Source organism: Haliotis rubra, unplaced genomic scaffold (genome assembly GCF_003918875.1).
Source record: "Haliotis rubra isolate DU_JTF1 unplaced genomic scaffold, ASM391887v1 Scf146, whole genome shotgun sequence".
Taxonomy (NCBI): Eukaryota; Metazoa; Mollusca; class Gastropoda; order Lepetellida; family Haliotidae; genus Haliotis; species Haliotis rubra.
In genome coordinates, this window is record NW_025765403.1 from 843,971 (window position 1) to 868,494 (window position 24,524).

Below are 24,524 nucleotides of genomic sequence, written 5' to 3' on the forward strand. Positions count from 1 at the left end.
CATGGTAACAAAGCCCTTCAACATCCCAGGATTTAGCATGGTAACAACGCCCTTCAACATCCTGGGATGAAGCATGGTAACAAAACCCTGCAACAACCCGGGATAAGGCATGGTAACAACGTCCTACAACATCCCGGGATGAAGTGAGGTAACAACGTTAAGCAACATCCTGGGATGAAGCACGGTCTCAAAGCCCTGCAACATCCTGGGATGAAGCACGGTAACAATGTCCTGTAACTTCCCGGGATGAACAATGATAACAACGCCCTGCAACATCCCGGGATGAAGCACGGTAAGAACGTCCTGTAACATCCCGGGATGAAGCATGAAGTTCAACATCCCGGGATGAAGCACGGTAACAAACCCGCAACTTCCTGGGATGAAGCATGGTAACAACGTCCTGCAACATCCCGGGATGAAGCATGGAAACAAAGCCCTTCAACATCCCGGGATGAAGCACGGTAACAAAGCCCTTCAACATCCCAGGATGAAGCATGGTAACAAAGCCCTTCAACATCCCGGGATGAAGCATGGTAAGAACGTCCTGCAACATCCCGGGATGAAGCACGGAAACAAAGCCGTGCAACATCCCGGGATGAAGCATAGAAACAAACCCGTGCAACATTCCAGGATGAAGCATGGTAACAAAGTCCTGCAACATCCCGGGATGAAGCATGGTAACAAAGCCCTTCAACATCCCGGGATGAAGCATGGTAACAAAGCCCTTCAACATCCCAGGATTTAGAATGGTAACAAAGCCCTTCAACATCCTGGGATGAAGCATGGTAACAACGTCCTGTAACATCCCGGGATGAAGCACGGAAACAAAGCCGTGCAACTTCCCGGGATGAAGCATAGAAACACAGCCCTTCAACATCCCAGGATGAAGCATGGTAACAAAGTCCTTCAACATCCCAAGATTAAACATGGTAACAAACCCTTCAACATTCTGGGATGAAGCATGATAACAACGTCCTGTAACATCCCGAGATGAAGCACGGAAAGAAAGCCCTTCAACATCCCAGGATGAAGCATGGTAACAAAGCCCTTCAACATCCCAGGATTTAGCATGGTAGCAACGCCCTTCAACATCCTGGGATGAAGCATGGTAACAAAACCCTGCAACAGCCAGGGATAAGGCATGGTAACAACGTCCTACAACATCCCGGGATGAAGCGAGGTAACAACGTCCAGCAACATCCTGGGATGAAGCACGGTCTCAAAGCCCTGCAACATCCCGTGATGAAGCACGGTAACAATGTCCTGCAACTTCCCGGGATGAAGAATGATAACAACGTCCTGCAACATCCCGGGATGAAGCACGGTAACAACATCCTGTAACTCCCCGGGATGAAGCATGGTCACAAAGCCCTGTAACATCCCAGGATGAAGTACGGTAACAATGTCCTGCAACTTCCCGGGATGAAGCATGGTAACAACGTCCTGCAACATCCCGGGATAAAGCACGGAAACAAAGCCCTTCAACATCCCGGGATAAGGCATGGTAACAACATCCTGCAACATCCCGAGATGAAGCACGGAAACAAAGCCCTTCAACATCCCGGGATGAAGCACGGAAACAAACCCGTGCAACATTCCAGGATGAAGCATGGTAACAAAGCCCTGCAACATCCCGGGATGAAGCATGGTAACAAAGCCCTGTAACTCCCCGGGATGAAGCATGGTCACAAAGCCCTGTCATCACAGGATGAAGTACGGTAACAATAACAAAAAGCCCTCCTGCAACTTCCCGGGATGAAGCATGGTAACAACGTCCTGCAGCATCCCAACATCGGGATAAAGCACGGAAGCAACAAAACATCCGCCCTTCAACATCCTGGGATAAATGGCATGGTAACAACGTCCTGCAACATCCATCCCAGGATGAAGCATGGTAACAAAAGCCCTTCAACATCCCGGGATGAAACACGGTAACAAACGTCCTGCAACATCCCGGGATGAAGCACGGAAACGAAGCCCTTCAACATCCCAGGATGAAGCATGGTAAAAAAGCCCTTCAACATCCCAGGATGAAGCATGGTAACAAAGCCCTTCAAGATCCCGGGATGAAGCATGGGAACAAAGCCCTGCAACATCCTGGGATGAAGCACGGAAACAAAGCCCTTCAATATCCTGGGATGAAGCATTGTAACAAAACCCTTCAACATCCCAGGATGAAGCACGGTAGCAAAGCCCTGCAACATCCCGGGATGAAGCACGGTAAAAACGTCCTGCAACATCCCGGGATGAAGCACGGTAAACAAAGCCCTGCAACATCCCGGGATGAAGCATGGTAACAAAGCCCTGCAACATCCCAGGATGAAGGATGGTAACAAAGCCCTTCAACATCCCGGGATGAAGCACGGTAACAAAGCCCTGCAACATCCCGGGATGAAGCACGGTAACAAAGCCCTGCAACATTCCAGGATGAAGCACGGTAACAAAGCCCTGCAACATCCCAGGATGAAGCACGGTAACAACGTCCTGCAACATCCCGGGATGAAGCATGGTAACAAAGTCCTGCAACATCCCGGGATGAAGCACGGTAACAAAGCCCTGCAACATCCCGGGATGAAGCATGGTAACAAAGTCCTGCAACATCCCGGGATGAAGCACGGTAACAACATCCTGCAACTTCCCGGGATGAAGCACGGTAACAAAAGTTTCAACATCCGGGATGAAGCACGGTAACAAAGCCCTTCAACATCCCAGGATGAAGCACGATAACAAAACCCTGCAACATCCCGGGATGAAGCATGGTAACAACGTCCACCAACATCCCGGGATGAAGCATGGTAACAAAGCCCTTCAACATCCCGGGATTTAGCATGGTAACAAAGCCCTTCAACATCCTGGGATGAAGCATGGTAACAACGTCCTGTAACATCCCGGGATGAAGCACGGAAACAAAGCCGTGCAACTTCCCGGGATGAAGCATAGAAACACAGCCCTTCAACATCCCAGGATGAAGCATGGTAACAAAGCCCTTCAACATCCCAGGATGAAGCATGGTAACAAAGTCCTTCAACATCCCAAGATTTAGCATGGTGACAAAGCCCTTCAACATTCTGGGATGAAGCATGGTAACAACGTCCTGTAACATCCCGAGATGAAGCACGGAAAGAAAGCCCTGCAACATCCCAGGATGAAGCATGGTAACAAAGCCCTGCAACATCCCGGGATGAAGCACGGTAACAAAGCCCTGCAACATCCCGGGATGAAGCACGGTAACACAGCCCTTCAACATCCCAGGATGAAGCACGATAACAAAACCCTGCAACATCCCGGGATGAAGCATGGTAACAACGTCCACCAACATCCCAGGATGAAGCATGGTAACAAAGCCCTTCAACATCCCGGGATTTAGCATGGTAACAAAGCCCTTCAACATCCTGGGATGAAGCATGGTAACAACGTCCTGTAACATCCCGGGATGAAGCACGGAAACAAAGCCGTGCAACTTCCCGGGATGAAGCATAGAAACACAGCCCTTCAACATCCCAGGATGAAGCATGGTAACAAAGCCCTTCAACATCCCAGGATGAAGCATGGTAACAAAGTCCTTCAACATCCCAAGATTTAGCATGGTGACAAAGCCCTTCAACATTCTGGGATGAAGCATGGTAACAACGTCCTGTAACATCCCGAGATGAAGCACGGAAAGAAAGCCCTTCAACATCCCAGGATGAAGCATGGTAACAAAGCCCTTCAACATCCCAGGATTTAGCATGGTAACAACGCCCTTCAACATCCTGGGATGAAGCATGGTAACAAAACCCTGCAACAACCCGGGATAAGGCATGGTAACAACGTCCTACAACATCCCGGGATGAAGCGCGGTAACAACGTCCAGCAACATCCTGGGATGAAGCACGGTCTCAAAGCCCTGCAACATCCCGGGATGAAGCACGGTAACAAAGCCCTGCAACATCCCGGGATGAAGCACGGTAACAACGCCTGCAACATCCCGGGATGAAGCACGGTAACAACGTCCTGCAACATCCCGGGATGAAGCACGGTAACAAAGCCCTGCAACATCCCGGGATGAAGCACGGTAACAACGTCCTGCAACATCCCGGGATGAAGCACGGTAACAAAGCCCTGCACTATCCCGGGATGAAGCACGGTAACAAAGCCCTTCAACATCCCAGGATGAAGCACGATAACAAAACCCTGCAATATCCCAGGATGAAGCATGGTAACAACGTCCTTCAACTTCCCGGGATGAAGCATGGTAACAAAACCCTGCAACATCCCGGGATGAAGCATGATAACACTGTCCTGCAACATCCCGGGATGAAGCACAGTAACAACGTCCTGCAACATCCCAGGATGAAGCACGGTAACAAAGCCCTTCAACATCCCGGGATGAAGCACGGTAGCAAAGCCCTGCAACATCCCGGTATGAAGGACGGTAACAACGTCCTGCAACATCCCAGGATGAAGCACGGTAACAAAGCCCTTCAACATCCCAGAATAAAACAAGGTAGCTAAGCCGTGCAACATCCTAAAATGAAGCATGCTAGCATGCTCTGTAAGATCACACACATGAGCATGGTAACAGTGCTCTGTGACATCCTTGATTATTTCTTTGGCTGTAGAAGATTCAGGGCACAGTGACATTAAAGGTCACATTGGTACAAGCTTCAGCGTGTTAGGCTGACGGGGCTGACATATGATGGTACATTTATCTGAACGTTTATGGAATTCCTCCTAACACATCTTAAATTGGGAATCATGTGTCTAAAGTTTGAGAATTAGTGTGAATTACGTCCCATGATTGTAGACCTTTTGTTGTTGGGAATTAAAATAAGGGTACACACGACATACATCAAAGTTCGTTTGACCACGAAACAGGAAACAAAAAGAAGCATTTGTGCCGCTCAACATAACATCTTTCTGCTTCTAGTTCTTGCAGGTTTACAAATTCATCAGCGACACTAGCCACGCCGTGGACCTGGTAAACATCACACACTGCTGCAGTATTCTTTTGCAGTATCCTTTTGTTCAGGACATAATGGGTGCACATCAGTCGACGACAAAAGTCATTATTATTGGTGTGCTGTTTGTGTGGAGGATGAAGTAAGATAGCTCTTAATAAACATCGCTTTCAATGGTAAAAGAGACAGGAGGCGTTTTCAGCAACTGGCGGGATGGCACAGTGAGTGAGTGAGGCAGTCGATGTATACAACAGTCAGCATTACTACATTTATGTAATACCCGTGAAGATCCGGGTTAGAATTGATCTTCAGCAACCAATGCTTGACGTAAGACGCGACTAACGGGATCGGCTGGTGAGACTCGCTGACTTTGTTGACACATGTCATTGTATCTCAATTGCGTAAGTCGATGCTCATGATGTTGATCACAAGATTGTCTGTTCCAGACTCGATTATTTACAGAGTGCCTCCATATAGCTGGAACATTGCTGAGTGTGGCGTTAAACAACAAGCAACATTTATGTAACGACAGGGAGTTAACCGGGACTGGTCGTGAAAGTTAGTGGTTGATAGCGTGAGCACTGATCCGCGTCATCGGGCTACGTTGTGCCACAGCCCTGTAACACTCTGACCTCCTTTTGCGTCGGCCTGACAACCATGGATGCTTCTACGACTCATTACGCCAAGGTCATATCGCATCCGTTTTCTCCAGACATTTCCATGTAGGGCATGGCTCAGTCGTTAAAACGTGTTAGCAGTGAATAAAAGAAACTATAGGGAAATAAATTCCCTGCAGTATATTCTCTTCTGCAGGACATCATTTCTTTTTAGCAAATTCCTAACGCATCACCTGTTTTCAGTGATCCACTTTTTTTACGACGTTTTGCCTTTTATTCCAGCCGAAAGCTGATCAGTCGCATAGCCACTGACGGTATATATTTAGTAAGTCAAGTTGTGTTTGGACATGTAATCAGACCCAACAGGAATACCTTTAACTCCTGGAATGACATTCCGCCCGGCTTTGCGCCACACACACTTGCCACATCGATTGAAAGCGTTTCACTGAAATAGCGCACAATATGTTCGTGACAGGCACCGCGTTGTCGATGCGCTATCATCTAGATCATTTATTCACGGTCACTGAGTTCCAATTTTCTAACAAATATTCACGTGCTTATAGTGGCTACCCGCTATGACATAACAAAGCTTCGAGGGCCGCACGCCATTAAATAAATCGGATAAAGCTCCTCACCTGAAAACTTAATTTACCTCCTAGCCTAGCGAGCAATTGCTTCACGCGTGCGCAGTGCGAGCTCAGTGGTTTCTCAAATTTCCCGTGATGCTCTCGCTGATTTGGACAACGGGACAAAAAAATCGCCGCAGTTTGATTTGTCCGATATTCTCCTCAAATCTTCTGCTGTAAAATCAGTATCGAATTGCGGGCAAAGTTCTACCACCAGCGGGTGATTTAACGTAGAATTAATTGAACATGAGAAGTACTCGATTGCGGCTGTTTTTTGTTGATTATTAACAAAACAAGATGGATGATGGTACGGCAAATGGCACGTTATTGATATTTGTAGCGGATTAAATACAAATGTGTGACCATATTGTTATAGACACCGGGTTTATGCTTTTAACAGTATGAAGCGACCCTCGTATTGAACGCTGGACGTTTTAAGTGGAAAGTAACAAAACATGTATCTTCCGTTAACGAGACCGACCGGCCTACTCTCTCTGTGAGTCCTGCTGAGTCCGCAAATATCGCGTAGTTGGGTGGTGGGATTGGATGCACAGGCAATCGCATAGCCGTGAATATTTTGTTGGAGCGCCATCACGCGGTCCACGCCGGCAATGAACTGATGGTAGTCGATGTTAACATGGATTAGTTGTTTGATCAAAGGAGAGGCTGTCACTAACTATACTGTATTTCATCAGTCAGTACATTAGAATATAAACCTACACACGTTATAAATAACAGATTTGATTGTCCACAGAACCCTGCTGTTCCTTTGAAGTGATTTAGAGGGAGTATTGATAACGAATTTTACTGCTTGGTTTTGGGGTGAATATTTCATGACACTGCTGAAAGGATACATTGACGACTGGGTTATGTTATGAGTGGAATTGGGTTGCAGAGGATTGCGTGAAGTGGGTTGGGTTCATCCACAGTATTTACGGTCAGATATCATCACGACCTGAACTGAACAGACCTCTGTGATAAAGGAAGTTCTTCGTCAGGTCTATTCACGCGTTCTGTTCACAGCAGCGAAAATCATCTGACCTCGACAGAATCCTGTTTACGCTTGAGCAGGAGATATTAACAGTAAAAGAACAGTTAGATGACCTTCCGACATAAATCCGACATAAAAACTCAAAATTGGTCTGGTTTCAGCTAACAACGGGAATTAAATTCCGTATCTATCCTTGAAAATTCAGGGGACATAATTCAAAATTTAAAACGGAGACAACCACCAAAAAAGCCCAACGTATCTAACTAAATCTGATCACCTTATTTTCAGAATGTTAAAGGAAGTGTTTTTGCCTCGGGCTGAGTATCATCTAGAATTATGTGCATTATGGGAACCGATTAAATGTTTTCTACAACACAGAACCATATATTATTGCAAGAGTGGGGTTTAGCTGCATAGTATTAGCTAATACCGGTGCCCATGGCTATGTAGGAAGGGATTCCTGAACTCAATGGCCTACATTTGCATTGCAAAAATAATAACGTGGAATTCAACCTTACAACAAGAGGAGCAATAATAGAAAAAAAAACACACGAGCATGTACTAAAGAAGCGGTGATCGTGAAATACGATAGCACCAATGTATTGGTTCAGTCAGACATGATCTCGCATGACGTCTGTTCTTAAGCACCGTAATAGACCCTGGCGACAGTATGAACAAGACAATCAAGTGATTGATATCATGAAGAGTAATCCACGTCGAACATAATGGTTTAAGTTAAAGTCTATACAGAATTTCATTCACAACTAATGTTTTCATTCGTTATTCAATGACAAAACGTCGTACTGTAATACAATAAATTGTATTAAAAGAAGGAAACAGAATCTATGACAATGCAACCTTAGTTTGGGATTGCTGTTATCAGAACATAACATATATGTTTAAGGACTTATAATGTAGAAAATAGGATTGGCATGCACAATTAGTGTCGCTCACTTAAGTTAAGTTCCCAATATATCGCGATACGTACCGCAATACGGGTACCTGAATCGTAATATATTCCTATACAATTTGTTTGCCAATAGACAACCCTAACACACGGTCTCCTGCTGCTGGTTCGTCTGGTCCAGACTTGATGTCATCGAAATGTAAGCTTAATGGTTACAGCGTTTGCTTGTCTGGTCAAAACTCCACGTTTGATGCCCCACTTTGTTATAGTGTCTGAAGCCAACTGCGTCAAATTATCTAGGTATTGCATACAGATGCATAAAACCACATTCCACTCTGAATGGATATCGGGTAGTCAGGCTCGCTAACTTGGTTGACACATGTCATCGGTTCCCAGTTGCGCAGATCGATGCTCATGCTGTTGATCACTGGATTGTCTGGTCCAGACTCGATTAATTACAGTCCGCCGCTATGTAGCTGGAATATTGCTGAGTGCGGCGTAAAACTAAACTCACTCACTCACTCTGAATGGATAACTGGTTGTAGTCGTAAAGACCTGGGTTAGAATTGGTCTTCAGCGACCCATGCTGGAAAAGGGGACTAACTGGATCCGATGGCCAGGCTTGCTGAATTGGTTGGTGCATGTCATCGTTTCCCAACTGTGTAGACAGACGCTCATAATGTTGATCACTGAATTGTCTGGCCCAGTGTCGATAATGTCATACAGTTGGAATATTGCGGCATTGAACAACGAACAAATCAGTGCACCTTGTCTCGATAGCTTGAATTGTCGTAAAGAAGTGTTAGATTCACATGTCATTCGTCAGCGGCATCTTTTACGCCCACTTAAACTGATTTTGTTTCGAGTGAAACCCTCCAAAACAATTGTCTTGAAATACCATGTTACTTCCAGCTCGTAAAGTTTCAACTCACTCACTCACTTACAGCTTGCAGTCAACATCAACAGTTAATCCAGTGGCAGTACCAAGGAAAAATCATTGCGAACTTGTCTCATAATAGTTCTTCTAATAAAAAAAAATCCCACTGAAAAAAATCAATTACTGCATGTAACTGAGATATGTCTACGTTGTTTTTGCAAACGTTAATTTTATCCATCTGTCAAATATAACAAAATATAAGTAAAGATAGAAATCGTAAACACATTTATTAGCGTTGTAGTATGCATGTGGATCTGAAAGTATTTTAAGCAGATTAATTATTTCCCAATGAGTAAAGGGATGGTAGATATGTCTAACACGTCTCGTTATCCTTATATATAGCTACATGTGTGGGTGATCTGATTCCACAACGCTGAACATATACTTTTATCTAACCTTGGCGTGTCACTTTAATGTAAGAGGGCTATCTTTCTCTCACGCACAATGATAAAATCTCCCTTACTTGCATTTTCTTTCTCCCACCTTCTCCCTCTCTCTATCGCTGTCACTATCTACCGCTCTCTCTTTATCGCTGTCACAATCTACCTCTCTCTCTTTATCGCTCTCACTATCTACCTCTCTCTCTTTATCGCTCTCTCTATCTAACTCTTTCTCTCTTTATCGCTCTCACTATCTACCTCTCTCTCTTTATCGCTCTCTGTATCTAGATCTCTCTCTTTATCGCTCTCACTATCCACCTCTCTCTCTTTATCGCTCTCTCTATCTAACTCTTTCTCTCTTTATCGCTCTCTCTATCTACCTCTCTCACACACGCGCACATACGTACATACGTACGTACGGACGCACGCGCGCGCGCACACACACACACTATCAAATACAATAAGTGTATTTGCATTGATTTTGCTCGTGCATACACGTCCCACCGTTCCCATGGAAGCGCTACAGATTGAGAATCATGATGCTGTATATATCGCATTCAACTATACGCTAAGTCTCAGATCGGGACCAAAGTTCCAAGCAACTGTTCTAGTCAGCACTGGGAGAAGTGCGACTCTACATCCCTCAACTTTCGCGTGATCTAATTCTTGCACCTGTCTCATCGAATCAAGCACGCATTATTGGTGAAATCGACAACCTTCGCTCAGCTGCACTCGTGAGAAAAACGATGTAAATTTCCACGACAAGTTTATACAGTTGTGATGGTGTGATATTTCATAGCACGAGGCCGTATTTGTTTCCTCACTAGCAATCATCGATAGCTGTACGCAACGCATGCAGTGGCAAATTTTTCCTTGATTTTGAAAATCAATAAAAAGGTGTTCAAACACAGATCGTTTGCCGAGGGCTTTAAGCTGCTAATGATAAAGTTTCGCAGCGAACACCAATACGAAGAAACGCCGGACGAGAACTAATTCCTTCGAACCCGATCGCTACTGCAGGTGGAATTTGACCAAAAACATCATATTTTGTCATTTTGTTTTTGAAGTTTGCAATTTAAACGATAATTGTTGCAGAATAATGAAAGAAGAATATTGCTCTCGGAACATGGTTCCCAGTTAACCCTTCATGCTCTCTGGCTTCCCATATTTTGGATGTGAGGAAAATGAATTTGTGCTGGATTAGGTGACCGTTAACCGAACTCTCTGTCGGTTTTGGCACAGGTACAATATTTATAAAACAGAGGGTGTTTAGAAAGTCATGTGGCCGTACGGCGTTTTGGTCTCAAACAAAAGGGTTAATGTCTGCAACATGCACAGCTTTCAGCATGTCAACTTTAAACCAACGTAAACCACATTGATTCACTTACATACTGTGTTTTAAAATTATTGTACAGTTACTTAACGGTGCATTTAAGCTGGCACATCTGCAAAGACGTACTGAGGACATGGATACAAGCTGATGACGTTACAGTCGCGGTTCCTCACATGAAGGGCACGGTTACAGCTACCTCCCCTGGATGTAGTCTGTCTAGCCACCATCTGCCCTGCAAGCGGCTTCAGTAACACCATCCTGGCGGTTGCTGCTCAACTGCAGCCAAATATCTTGGACGGTGTCGTGTCTTGTTCCGAACCCCAAGTCTACCAGTTCCCTTTTCTGCATGCATTGAATATCTATATTGACACATAAGTAAGGTGTTTATACCCACATGCGTTCTGTGGTCATATTGCACTTGCATTTCCAATCGGAGCCAATAAAGGTATTTTAGATAGAATTCAGAACTAAAACGAAAACAAGATTTAAAACTGCACCCATCCGTCTGATGTGCATATACCATCCGTTTTACACGAGATCGGAACAGTTTTTCTTCTTCGAAATTCCACTTTTATAATTTAGATGATTTTGGTTCTATATTTGAGCGCCAGTATACATACAATATAGCCTTGTATTATAGAAACTAGCTGACATACGATTTTGCCATGACGTAATTTACCTATTCGTTACGAATTTATCTGTTCGTTAAACAATTACCTATAAGTTACGAAATTACCTATTCGTTACCACTGTACCTATTCGTTACCAATTCATCTATTCGTTACGAACTCATCAATTGGTTACGATGAATGCATGTGCGGAGTTATAACTAATGTAATATGACCAAATCAGGATAAATCCTGTGTCTGAATCCAGCACGGAACAAAGTAACACATACGATCGTCATATTGTCGAGAATATTTAGCATGCTTAAATAACATTTATTTAATCCTAACTTTCCTCTTTGACTGACTAAGTGCCTCAATCGGTGTTTGACGTCCATTGTCATAAGCCTTGGTTCATATTACATTTCTTTTTCTATTTTAAAATAAACCAAAGTTTAAAGTTGATCTTTCTTATTGTTTTTCATTTTTTGCACTGCTGGAATAACTAATTATATGAACAGCAAAGAACTTCTCATATTTTCGGCATAAACGGAAGCAAATATAGCCCATTTTTGCATCATTTTATTTCAAATAGGACCATGCGTGTTTTCGTAGCACACAACGTGATGCTGAATAGATGGATGGATTACAGTCCGACACATTTCGTCTTGGCTTCCTGTTATTTGTTTTCATTTTGCAAAGTTACCGGAATGTGTGTGTTTCAGCTCTTCATTTTCCAAAGTACAGGAACTATATCTGCCCAATAGTCAGGTTTTGGATCTTTTGAACATCGTCAACAAAAAATGGGTAGCATTATCACATTACGCTCACAAGCTCAACAAATCTTAGGTCTTTTCACATTCATATTAATATTCAGCAAAATATTCAGAAGAAAAGTAATATATGCATCTTGACTCATTGAAGTTTTTCTATTATCGTTTATATGCAGTTTTTTCAAAAGCGAAAATTTAATAACAAATTAAAATGGTGTATTCAGCAGGCTTGCTCTTCTCTCAGTGCGAAGACACACTGACTGATTTAATTTCGTAACCTGGATTACCTCTCACATCGTGTCTGAAGGAAGAGGCAGCAATAGTGAAGTATTATTCAATTGGGACTTTTGTTATGATGCTCTCGAATATTAGGAACTGACCGGTGCAAGAACGAGACTATGAATATGGAAAGTAGAGACAAACGACAACATATTTTAAACCAGCATGTTTACTCATGTACAGGATCCGCCTTCATGAAAACACCCTGAAGTCCATTTATATAGTAGCTTTAGTGTCCGGCCTAGTAACCAGACTAGTTATTAGATTCCGAACATGTATGATTTAAGCAAACAATTTTAAGATTTCTCCATCATATGTTGCAGCATTTATTGCAATAACTGGCAAAGAATCAAGGATGAGTTTTATCCTTTGCACCCATGAGTGTAATAGAAACTGTCAGTACAACGTGTCGACCGAACGCTGTGAACACCAAGCTGCAACCTTTTCGCAATCTTCGTTTGATGATGTTTTGTTTTGGTTCTGGAGAAACATGTTCTGATACTCTCACCCGACAATTACAAATACTGTGTCTTGGTGTTAATGTTCCGTTCGGTGTTTTCAGATCAGAATAACCCTCAGCGCCTCTTGCTTGTAACATTTCCCCAAACCATAATTTCATCAGACGCCATATTTAGCAGTGTAACCACTTCAAAAGCATGCAATTCTAGACTGTAACCAACTTACAGCAGTACCAATACAACCTACAGTATCTGAACCATAATGTTTGTGTTTAGTCTACAGTGCAACCACCAGAAAGAAATGCTAAAAAAACTCCTCCGTTGTAGATGAAAGCAAAGCAAATAATGTCTGTTTTCGGAATACATCAAACTGTAATTTTTCGAGTCGAAGAAAGAAAACTCAATGTAGAATTTGTAAATGTTTGCCCAGAAATAGTTGAAAGAAAAGCTCAGTCAAATTCAGAGAAAACACTGCCTTACAAACCCAATTTTGATATGGCACAGGCTACAGGTTTCTGTTTAAAGAGTTTAAGACGAAGTTTGGTGGGTTTAATTTAAAATAAGATCTTTTCGATTTTCGGGACGTAAATCCTGGTTCAATAATAACATTAATTGTACGATATAACCCAAAAGGCGAACAGTCCCATGTGAAGGGTTACAGCACAGACCGTTCAGTTCAAAGGCCTTTGCCAACAAAACTCTGCACAGGGAAGATTGATTCTTATTTGGCGAGACAACATTGACTTAGGCTTCATATGTCATAGTGATTGAGAACGCCGCTGTGGTATCTCTCATGCATGTATTATGGAATTAAAGTATTAAACTGACTGAGGTCGTAGGAATTTAAATTTCAGAACAGGTTAACGTCCACTTAGTAGATTGAAGCATTTGGAGCGGTATTCAGTTCTTATTTTGAAAACGCAAGTTTGTGTTTATTTCTTTAATATATCTCATCGGACTGGAGACTGGGGCTTTTGATAGACCACGATTTGATTAAATATTAAACTGTGCATGTTGTGCTGGGATCAGCAGTCAATGTTACAACGCTCAGTGATCAGGAGATTGCAGTCCCAGTTGTGACGATGCCTTCTGTGTAGGTAAGTGGATCAAAATGGATGTACTGCTTAGGTTCTAAATGAAAAAAAGTGGTGTTTCAGGATGGTCATTGATTCTCTCTTTGATCGTTGGATGCATAGACAGCATCACTGCAGGTACATGAATGATTACAACTGCAAATAGTTTCCATGCCCAAATACTTGTAGATCAATCGGAGAATTGGTTTGGAAGATTTACCCAAGTCCTCGTGGTTGAAATGAGCACTTCTTGGCCTCTATGCGCAGCAGAGGAGGTTCAAATGAATATTTATCTCACAACCGTCACGCTTCTCACGATACATGAACATGTGATATACATTAGATGTGTACAACATAGGGTGAAAACTTTCTGTCTGAGGTTTGAGGAACACATTCCAAGTTTGCATGTGCAAAATACATGTTTCAGTTACATGATAGTAGCCGTTTCTATCTTATAAGATGCGTGAAATGAGAGTCTTGCTTCAACAAAAAATAAATAATTGCAAATGAATAATAAGGTGTATATGTTATCACTGTGTTTTATTTTGTCATTCTGCATAACTTTTGCATAGTCTGGATAATCAGTTAAATATTCAATGTTTGTAACCGCCCATTCCAGTCAAAACACGCTCATTTATTGCAAACGAAGGTCCATCTTTGCAGGCATGCTTACTGGTAGGCTTTAATTCTTTTGGATGTTCGTATTGGATACCAGACCCTGGGTAAAAAAGATTCAGACACGTGGCTGCCAACTAAAATGTTCAGCATTGAATGGACATGTCCTCGAAACAGTCACTAAGTAAAACACCCAGCTTTATTCGTTGCAAAATATATGGTTCAGTTACATGATAGTAACAGGCTTTAAACAGTAATTACTTTCAAATGAATAAGAAGGTACATATGCTAGCACACTGTTCCATTTTGTATCATTCTCCTGTAACATTTGCATAGTCTATATAATCTGTCAATACTAAGTGTTTGTACTATGTGTTATCAAGTTTTTAACAGATGAAACACTTATGTTTGTTTTCATTTGCCACACATACTGTTGTATACAGCTGCACCATCTTTGCTGCTACAACGAATGAATGAAGGCACGAACGAAAGACTGATTAAATTACTACAGTGTAGACTGACTACACCTAAGATATATCTAGCTATCTTCTACTCTTGTTTTTTTTGGTAGAAAAGACAATATTGTGTGCGATAAACATGCTTAGCAAAGGGTACAGGTGAACGTTTAGCATAGCGTTGTTCTGTATTGTCCATCAAAGCATATATAACTCAGGAAAAGAAGTTCATGTGACCTGATAATCTCTTACGGCAGTCTGTGCTGTGTAACCTCCCGAGTTTAACGTTTGGTGGCTTTGTAGATTGTGTGTATGTCTTTGTTGATTATTTGATATGATAGTGCAACGGCATCTGACCTTGTTCTCTTTAATACTGAGTTCATCCTTCGCTTTTGCTTTGATTATGTTCGCGCTGCCGAGACATCGCTGATTGAGATATAATAAACCACATTTCATATTTTTCGGTGCCATGAAAGGTGTACAGTGGGATCAGATATAGTGGCATCATATACAAAAACCTATGATACTGGTATTTTAATCCACGAATTGGTGGCACATGACTATTAGTGCATGTTACTCCAAGATATTGCCACGAAGTATATTACAGTAAATGTTACCAAGAAAGGTTTATGTTAATCGGTGGACACTCATTAGATGTTTTCAGGAATAAAAGGTCCCCTTTTCATTTAAAGAAATTACGAACATGCGTTTTGCTACATGTGAGCATCATTCGCCCAGTTCTACGTCAACAACATCCCTTTTAAGACCTCTTTCCTCAGCGTCCAAACCATGTACTCGACACTGAAAATCTAAAAAGCCTAAATTAAAAGTCCAATCAACAATCGTAAATTTTAATGGAGGAGAGCTATGATGGTCAAGTTTTTGATGATTTCGAAACATGACGACAAAATGTGTCTGTGAAACATTATTAGATACTTTTTGGTTCGCTGTTACAAGTATTAAGTCCCCAATCATTACTCATTTTGTGACAAGATACTCACTTAACTGCAACACCTATTTATACTAACAGACGTCCGAGAATCTAACTTGAAAATTGGAAACTTAAACCTTTAGCTTCAAAGATGCTTTAAAACGATAAGTCCAATTTGTGAGATGAACGTCTAGCGATAACTGTATTCTCGAGATCATGCAAAACAATCACATTTCTTCTTTACTTCCTGTTAACGATCACAAATTGTGACATTCGGCCATCTTGTTTTTGTATCCTGTTTTCGGATATCCACAACTTGGGAAGAGCAAACTGACTTGCATCGTAATCACTGGGAAGGAATTGCGTCTGGTTCAATGACAAAAGATGTTGCTCTTTTAGGAAAAAAACGTGGGCTGAATTATGAGACTGCATTTAGAAGATGAAAAAACCACTATCACATTCAGTTCGAATTGCCTCAGAAGAAAACTAATTCATGCCCTGCGAATACTTGTCTCATTTGTTTGTTTCCAATGACGATTTTTGCACTGGACTAAACAAATCATCTCAAACGCAGTTTCTAAACGTGCACTATAAATGCGAATGTGACCGTTTTCAGGCCGACGATATCTTAAACATGCAATGATCCATACTGAGTAGCGTCTTAGTGCGATATATGCATTGATTTTATGGCATAAAAGTCAGCCAGAATTATGACCTGAATGCTATAGAAAACAGGAGATTGTCAAATACAATTTAATCTTAGACATTATTTTTCAATTTATTTTCATCCTTTTCTCAAATGTAGTTCCACGCTGGACTTGAATTTGGAGTGAGTGCCAAGGAAATTCAGTTAACTCCTCAATATTGATACTCCGAAATACAGTGACGCAATATTCATGCACGATGTCCTTGCTCGTAAATTACATATGATTTGGACATGATTTCAGGAGATACAACACTAAATGTCTTTAGATCATATGTTCTACTTGTATATTCGGACTTTGCTTGTAGATAACTCATTAACTAAAAGTGAGATCAAAATACTCTTGACCCTACTAATAAGAAAGAGCTGTTTGTATATTGTTCCAGCTTTATGGCTGTGGTCTGTAAATAATCAAGTCTGGTCGAGACATTCCAGTGATCAACATCATGAGCATCGATCTACGTAAGTGGGGTACGATGACATGTGTCAACCAGATCCAGTTAGTCGCCTCTGGTTACTGGCATGGGTTACTGAAGATCAATGATTATTTTAACCCGGATATTCACGGGTTGCTTGTAAGACAGTATATGATTACGTAATATTACATACACATATGTATATGTGCACGGACTGTGCACATAAACGTATTCCTGTTGTTCTGTCTGTTGTTTCTATTATTTAAAAAAAAATCAGAAGATGAGTTCTTCGTTAGATATTTTGGCGACAATCGCCATTTAGTGTAGACACGGTGTTGAGTGATTGGGTTATTAAGCTGGTATTTATGCCACGATCATGCCATTTAATACCGCTGCATCTTTGTCCTACTGGAAGTTACTAATTACACATTTATAACGTTCATATCCAAGTGACGGTATTTCAAGGATACATAACGACATGTTAGATTTGTCCATCCAGACGTGACTCTTGTACTGCTAATCATTCTTAAAGTTTACACGTGAACGAGTATGATTTGACACTGCTAAAAGCATTATCCCAGCAACTTCATGGCCTGTATTGGCTTCAGACATAGTACACAGATTGGAAATTGAAACCAGTGTGATGGACCCCTTAACCACATGGCTATCCAACCATCCCTGCGAAGTGCCTTGGGTAAAGTTCTGCTGCCAGAAGACAAATGCATTACAGTGTCAGAGTCAACGTGGTCGCTTTGTTTCTTTATTGTTAGTATGAACAACCCTAGTGTGAAGATTTTACATTTGAAATCAAAACTATGCAAGTTTGTGTAAAAGTTGATTTGTCACACCTAACAAGCAATGATATCATTATGGCCAATGGCAAAACTCATGTATTAAGATTACAAACTAAACGCTTTAGTTACACAAACAATAGTTTGTTTTAGCCTTGTCATATGCATTTGACAGTTAAATATCACAACTAGTTATCAACTCCCTTCCCATATTGTGACAGATTCTGAAATACCTGAATATACTCAGCAATAATATAACACCGAATGATAATAATGTCATGGTACATGACTCCAAACCTACAGTTAATCGATGTTGTGCTATTTACACAGTATATTTTTTCGTTTACAACAAGTACTATGAACTGATCCCTGGCACTGTTGTGATGTGTTTATTGTCTCGAACAGTGTACATTCGTATCAATAATCGGGGATTTAATTTGTCGGTTCTGTTAACCAAATAGCTTGTCAAGAGAAATTATAATGCAAACATGCTTGAGAAAGTTCGGGTTAGTGTGAAGTTTTAACTTCATCTGAAGGCACTTCGAAAAATATAGGTACAATAACCCGTAATAATGGCCCAGTATGAGAAGATTATTCAAATTATTAAAACACACAGCACTCAGTGTTTGTGCGTTATTGACATCAATTGATCTCTCGCTCAGTATTTGCTTTTAAGCATTGAAAAATTTATGCATGTGAAACCTTGTCAAATTGTCTTTAGATTCGTCTAGGAAGCACATCCGTCCCCATCATTCAGAGACACGTTGTCCAGTGGGGTGTTCCGCAGTTTGCATTTAACCTGTAAAAGTGTGTTAACTGTATTCTCATGCACATGTGCGGATATATAGATACAACATACCTGTGAACACCCTGGGCACAGTTGATCTTCAGCAACCCATGCTTGTCGTAAGAGGCCATGGGATCAGGTGGTCGTTGACTTGGTCGACACCTGTCATCGTATCCCAAATGCTTAGATCGATGCTCATGATGTGAATCACTGGATTGTCTGGTCCAGTTTCGGTTACAATTGGTTTTACACGAGATCGGAGCAAGTTTTGGATCTTTATGTGAGTGTCAGTATACATACAATATAGTCTCGGACTAAGGAAACGAAATCTCAGACGATTTTGTCATGAAGCAAATTTACCTATTCGTTTCGAATTTATCTGTCCATTAAGAATTTAGCTATACGTTTCTAATTTATCAATTCTTTACGATGAATGAACGAATGTGAGCAGTTATAGCTAAAGTATTGTGGTGAAAGTCCTGTGTGTCCAAATCCAGCACCGAAAAAATAGCACACACGATCATCATATATCGAGGCAATAGTGAATGTGGGTTACTGAGATAACGTTCCTTTTTAACTGACTTAAGTGACTCAACCTGGTTTTTGACGTCCATTGTCATAAGCCTTGGTTCATGTTACATTGCTTGCTTTTTCCTATTCTAAAATGTTGATCTGTCTTAATGATTTTCATTATTTGTACTTCTAGAAAAGTAATCATATGCACAGAAAAGACATACTCGTAATTTCTGCATAAACAGAAACAAAATTAGCACATCTTTTCATCATTTTATTTCAGATATGACGATGCGTGTGTTCTTGGCACGCAGCATACTGATCAATAGATGGATGGATGGGTGTATTACAGTCCGATACATCTCGTCTTGTCTCATATTATTTCTTTCATTTAGCAATTTTACCGGGGTGTGTCGATTGCAGCGCTTTGTTTTTCAAAGGACAGGAACTGTGCCAAACAGTCTGGATTTGGATCGTTTGAACATCCATCCAAAAATGAGTAGCATTATTATATTACACTCACAAGCTCAACACATCTTTGGTCTTTTCACATTCCTATCCATATTCAGCGAAATATTCAGCAGAAAACACTATATGCATCTTGACTCATTGAAGTTTTTCTCGTATCGTTTATATGCAGTTTTTGATAAGCGATAATTTAATAACGAATTAAACTGGTGTATTCAACAGGCTTGTTCTTCTCTCAGTGCGACGACACACTGACTGATTAAATTTCGTAGCCTGGATTACCTCTCACATCGTGTCTGAAGGAAGAGACAGCAATAGTGAAGCATTATTCAATTGGGACTTTTGTTATGATGCTCTCGATTATTCGGAACTGACCGGTGCCAGCACGAGACTATGAATATGAAACTGATGGTATTGTTTCAGTTTCACTGTGTTCAACTGTATGTGGTAATGTGTATACATTGCCTCTATAGCTAAACTATATATGACATGTTTTAACTGCATAGAAAGAAATGCATCAATAGTCAATTACTTTCAAATATTGATTCAGACAGAGGGATGGTAGAGACAAACGACAACATATTTTAATCCAGCATCTTTACTCATGTCCATGATCCGTCTTTATGAAAACACTCTTTCCATTTATATAGAAGCTTTTGTTTCCTAGGGACCTGACTAGTGTCTTAGATTAGATTCCGTACATGTATGATTTGAGCTAGTGAATATTAAATATATCACTATCATTTGTTGCAGTACTCCTTGCAATAGCGGGCATGGCATGAAGGATGAGTTTCATTTATTGTACCCATGACGGTAATCGAAACCAACAGTACAGCGTGGTGACCGAACGCTGTGGTCACTAATCTACAAACTTTTCGCAATCCAGTTTCATAATGTTTTCATCTTCTGGATAAACTTTTTTTTTATACTCTCATCCGATAATTTAGTATACTGTGTCCTGATGTTAATGTTTCGTTCGGGGTTTCCGGGTCAGAATAACCTTCAGCACCTCTTGCTTGTAACATTTCCCCAAACTAAAAATATCCTCAGACACCATACCCGTGAAGATCCGGGTGAGAATTGCTTTTCAGTAACCCATGCTTGTCATAAGAAGCGACTAATGGGATGAGGCTCACTGACTTGGTTGATACATGTCATCATATCCCAATTGCGCAGACAGATGCTCATGTTGTTCATCACTTGATTGCCAGACTCGATTATCTACAGACCACTGCCATATAGCTTGAATATTGCTGAGTGTGGCGTAAAACTAAATTCACTCACTCAGACGTCATATTTAGCAATGTAGTCACTTCATAAGCATGCAATTCTAGACTGTAACCAACTTACAGCAGTACCAATACAACCTACAGTATCTGTACCACAATGTTTGTGTGTAGTATATACTGAAACCAACAGAAAGAAATGCTGATAAAAATTCTCCGTCGTAGTTGAAAGCAAAGCAAATAATGTCTGTTTTCGGAATACATCAAACTGTAATTCTATGGGTCGAAGAAGGAAAACTCAATGTAGAATTTGTAAATGTTTGCCCAGAAAAAGTTGAAAGAAAAGCTCAGTCAAATTCAGAGAATACACTGCCTCACTAAACCAATATTGATATGGCATAGGCTACAGGTTTCTATTTAAAGAGTTTAAGATGAAGTTAGGTGGGTTTAATTTAAAATAAGATCTTTTCGATTTTCGGGACGTAAATCCTGGTTCAATAATAACATTAATTGTACGATATAACCCAAAAGGCGAACAGTCCCATGTGAAGGGTTACAGCACAGACCGTTCAGTTCAAAGGCCTTTGCCAACAAAACTCTGCACAGGGAAGATTGATTCTTATTTGGCGAGACAACATTGACTTAGGCTTCATATGTCATAGTGATTGAGAACGCCGCTGTGGTATCTCTCATGCATGTATTATGGAATTAAAGTATTAAACTGACTGAGGTCGTAGGAATTTAAATTTCAGAACAGGTTAACGTCCACTTAGTAGATTGAAACATTTGGAGCGGTATTCAGTTCTTATTTTGAAAACGCAAGTTTGTGTTTATTTCTTTAATATATCTCATTGGATTGGAGACTGGGGCTTTTGATAGACCACGATTTGATTAAAGATTAAACTGTGCATGTTGTGCTGTGATCAGCAGTCAATGTCATAACGTTCGGTGATCAGGAGATTGCAGTCCCAATTGTGACGATGTCTTCTGTGTAGGTAAGTGGATCAAAATGGATGTACTGCTTAGGTTCTAAATGAAAAAAAAGTGGTGTTTCAGGATGGTCATTGATTCTCTCTTTGATCGTTGGATGCATAGACAGCATCACTGCAGGTACTTGAATGATTACAACTGCAAATAGTTTCCATGCCCAAATACTTGTAGATCAATCGGAGAATTGGTTTGGAACATTTACCAAAGCCCTTGTGGTTGAAATGAACTTTTTTTGGCCTATTTACGCAGTATAGGAGGTTCAGATGAATATTTACCTCACGACAAACACGCACCTCACGATACATGAACATGTGATATACAGTAGTGTACAACATACTGTGAAAACTTTCCGTCTGTGATTTGAGGAAAACATTCCAAGTTTGTATGTGCAAAATATACTACCCATCAAAAGTTTAGACTCACTAGTGTAAATGTAGCCACTTACTTGTCCACTGTTCTAAACTAGCTTTTTGCAAAATATTCCATACTGTTTAAAGGTACTGTTTAGTTATGAACTGGTGTATTGTAAAACATATTCGTAACATTGAAAAGATTATTGTCATGAGTTCAGTAAATGATTAAAATCTGTGAAAATTGGCGAATTCTTAACAAAACTTTACACCAAAACGAATCTGTTCACATGCACGACATTTGCTCATGCCTTTCGCAATTTGAAGCATCATCCTTGTGCAATTCATCTGCATAAGGTTTTCAGTCGGTTCCCCCAAGTTGGTGGAGAAATTCATCTTCGATGTAACCACATACATATACATAACATATAGTGAGTGCTTTAAGTGAGTCTAAACTTTTGATGGGTAGTATATATGGTTCAGTTACATGATAGTAACAGGCTTTAACAAGTAAATATTTTCAAATGAAAAAGAAGGTATATGCTAGCACACTGTTCCATTTTGTATCATTCTCCTGTTACGTTTGCGTAGTCTATATAATCTGTCAATACTCAATGTTTGTACTATGTGCTATCAAGTTTTTAACAGATGAAACACTTATGTTGGTTTTCATTTACCACACATAATGTTGTATACAGCTGCACCATCTTTGCTGCTAGGCACGAACGAAAGACTGATTGAATTACTGACTGCACCCAAGATATATCGAGCTATCTTCTATTCTTGATGGTTTTTGGTAGAAAAGACAAGATCACGTGCGATAAACATGCTAAGTGAAGAGTACAGGTCAACTTTTAGTACAGCTTTGTTCTATCTTGTCCAGCAAAGCATATACAACTCAGGAGAAGAAGTACATGTCTTCATAATCTCTCACAGCAGTCTGTGTTGCATAACCTTCCAAAGTTTAACGTTTGGTGGCTTTGTAGATTGAGTGTATGTCTTTGTTGATTATTTGATATAATAGTTCAATGGAATCTGACCTTGTTCTCTTTAATACTGAGTTCATCCTTCGCTTTTGCTTTGATTATGTTCGCGCTGCCGAGACATCGCTGTTTTGAGATTTAATAAACCACATTTCATATTTTTCGGTGCCATGAAAGGTGTACAGTGGAATCAGATATAGTGGCATCATATACAAAAACCTATGATACTGGTATTTTAATCCACGAATTGGTGGCACATGACTATCAGTGCATGTTACTCCAAGATATTGCCACGAAGTATATTACAGAAAATATTACCAAGAAAGGTTTATGTTAATCAGTGGACACATATCAGATGTTTTCAGGAATAAAAGGTCCCCTTTTCATTTAAAGAAATTACAGTTCCTGTTTCACGAGCATGCGTTTTGCCACATGTGAGTATCATTCGCCCAGTTCTAAAACCAAAAATTCCTTTAAGAACTTTCCTCAGCGTCCAAACCATGTACTCGACACTGGAAATCTAAAATGAATAGATTAAAAGTCCAATCAACAATCGTAAATTTTAATGGAGGAGAGCTATGATGGTCAAGTTATTGATGGTATCGAAACATGACGACAAAATGTGTCTGTGAAACATTAATTAGATACTTTTTGGTTCGCTGTTATAAGTATTTATTCCCCAGTCATTACTCATTTTTGTGACAAGAGACTCACTTAACTGCAACACCTATTTATACTAACAGACGTCCGAGAATCTAACTTGAAAATTGGAAACTTAAACCTTTAGCTTCAAAGATGCTTTGATGCGATAAGTCCAATTTGTGAGATGAACGTCTAGCGATAACTGTATTCTCGAGATCATGCAAAACAATCACATTTCTTCTTTACTTCCTGTTAACGATCACAAATTGTGACATTCGGCCATCTTGTTTTTGTATCCTGTTTTCGGATATCCACAACTTGGGAAGAGCAAACTGACTTGCATCGTAATCACTGGGAAGGAATTGCGTCTGGTTCAATGACAAAAGATGTTGCTCTTTTAGGAAAAAAACGTGGGCTGAATTATGAGACTGCATTTAGAAGATGAAAAAAACCACTATCACATTCAGTTCGAATTGCCTCAGAAGAACTAATTCATGCCCTGCGAATACTTGTCTCATTTGTTTGTTTCCAATGACGATTTTTGCACTGGACTAAACAAATCATCTCAAACGCAGTTTCTAAACGTGCACTATGATTGCGAATGTGACCGTTTTCAGGCCGACGATATCTTAAACATGCAATGATCCATACTGAGTAGCGTCTTAGTGCGATATATGCATTGATTTTATGGCATAAAAGTCAGCCAGAATTATGACCTGAATGCTATAGAAAACA